At 41.5% G+C, this 2,020-nt stretch overlaps 1 long non-coding RNA gene across 1 annotated transcript; it reads right to left on the bottom strand.

Annotated features, from left to right (window-relative positions):
* Window positions 1-637: 637 nt before the first annotated feature.
* Window positions 638-1,043, bottom strand: LOC119983047. Its single transcript, XR_005464541.1, has 2 exons — window positions 873-1,043; window positions 638-759 (listed from the first exon to the last, which is right to left on the bottom strand). It is a non-coding gene; the product is annotated as an uncharacterized LOC119983047 (long non-coding RNA).
* Window positions 1,044-2,020: the final 977 nt, after the last annotated feature.

Below are 2,020 nucleotides of genomic sequence, written 5' to 3' on the forward strand. Positions count from 1 at the left end.
TATTTTACTTTCAAAAACACCCATCTTTCAAAAACACCCCTAACTAAAATGTTCAAATTAACTTCAAAAATTTATAATAAATCCAATTTACATCCGATTCGAGTAATTCTTGCGCCAATAATTTTCTTTTGAAATCCCCCATTTATTAAAAATATTTTCATAGTTTTTTCTTGATTTAATTTTTATTCTCCCTAAATCCCGATTCACGATTACCGAGGTTCACTCCACCTCGATCAACGTGTCAAAATACCATAAATAGTGTATAATCGGGTTAGGATATTACAAATTGGGCTACGACCTTTCTTTGGAACAAGCAAATAATGGTCTAAAGGAGCTTACCAAATCAATCGAAATAACATTCAAGACTTGTCTTTTTTTTAAGATTGAAAATAACTAAGAGAAGGGGAAAAATCCCTACCTCGAAGTGGACTCGAAATTCCGACCAACAAGCAACGTATACTCCACGCCAATTCACAAACCTATTTAATGAAATAAACTCCACTTAGTTCCCATATTCATCAACCCATTCAAATCCCACATTCCACACTCCACAATATCCTCATTTCCACAAAATTCATATTCTACCTTAATTCTCTAAGGTTAAACAATTAAAATCACATCACAATATTATTTTTTCATCCCAACTCATCCTTAATTAAAGCAATTTGAGTCAATAACCCTTACCTTGGAGCTTGGTAATTCCACCAAATCAAGATAACAAAGGCTTCTCTTGAATTGATTCAAAAACCTCATTTGAACCTAGAAATATAAGAAGATTAGAATCTAATTTTGAGTTATTGAATAAAGGAAACTCTCAAAGAATCAAAACCCCAAAACCCATTTAACTCCTAACCCTAGAACCAAATATTTACCTTAATCTTTCTCCTTTCTTTAAGTAAATGAAGTGTGGTTGTAGGTTTCAAGCTTGGAGCACCTTTACTGGCCTGAAAATTCACCGGAATGCCGCCGGAAGTGGCTGACCGGAGGTGGTGGAGTGCAAAAGGGTGGCTTCCTTTTTTTTTTTGTAATATGCATGGGTGAAGGTCTGCAACCTTCACTGTAACGGCCCATGGCTTAGCTGGTGACATAGCTGGCCAAGAAACCCTATGTTAAAGGGTTGTGAGGTCGGGGGATCGATTCTCACAATCAACAACCTACCCGCTGTGATAACCTCAGGGGTGAGGGGTTGGAGGTAGCGGCCCATGGGCCCGGCTTGGAGATGGGCCGTTACATAAAAACTGCCTTTTTATAAAGTTCCCCTGCCAGACAGGGGCCCCAGGGTACCTCCAGATCCATGGACCAGACAGCCCAACCCCTCTCCTTTTCTCCAGGAAGGTTGTTGGTGGTGAGACTCGATCCCCCGATCTCACACACCCTTTAACATAGGGCCAAAGGCACCATATGCTACCAACTAAGCCATGCTGTAACAGCCCGACCCACTAAAGCCCAATCTCCCCACCAACCACTGAACTTGGCCCATACCAAGCCCAGCCTGGCAGTTCCCAACCCTCCTGGCCCATACCAGAAAAGATTGGACAATAGTTTAAGGTCTGCAGCGCATTATATTCTGCACCCAGGGACCTTCCTTGGCCGATGTGGTATTTCATCCAGTACAGGACCCCCACACTCACACCTCAATGTGTGCGGCGCAGAGCATCACAGTCCACCCCCCTTAGGAGCCCACGTCCCCGTGGGTCACGCCAGACACGGGCACCGCGCCCCGGCTAGACGCGAGGGACGAAACCCACATACCCACCAAGGTCGGCTCCGATACCAACTGTAACAGTCCGACCCACCACGAGAAGATACTATGAATAGTGTAAAATTAGACCAGGATATTACATTCACCCACTTTAATCTTTTTTTTTATATCATTATTTATTCTTTTTAATTCATTAATTTTAATTCATTAATTTTAATTCACTTACTTATTTGACCCTAATTTTAATTCACATATTCTTTAAGCCCTCGCAACAATTCTTTTTACCCTACAATTTATTCTTTGTATAACCAAAGCCAA

The sequence above is a fragment of the Tripterygium wilfordii genome, chromosome 17, assembly GCF_013401445.1.
Source record: "Tripterygium wilfordii isolate XIE 37 chromosome 17, ASM1340144v1, whole genome shotgun sequence".
NCBI classification, from domain to species: Eukaryota; Viridiplantae; Streptophyta; class Magnoliopsida; order Celastrales; family Celastraceae; genus Tripterygium; species Tripterygium wilfordii.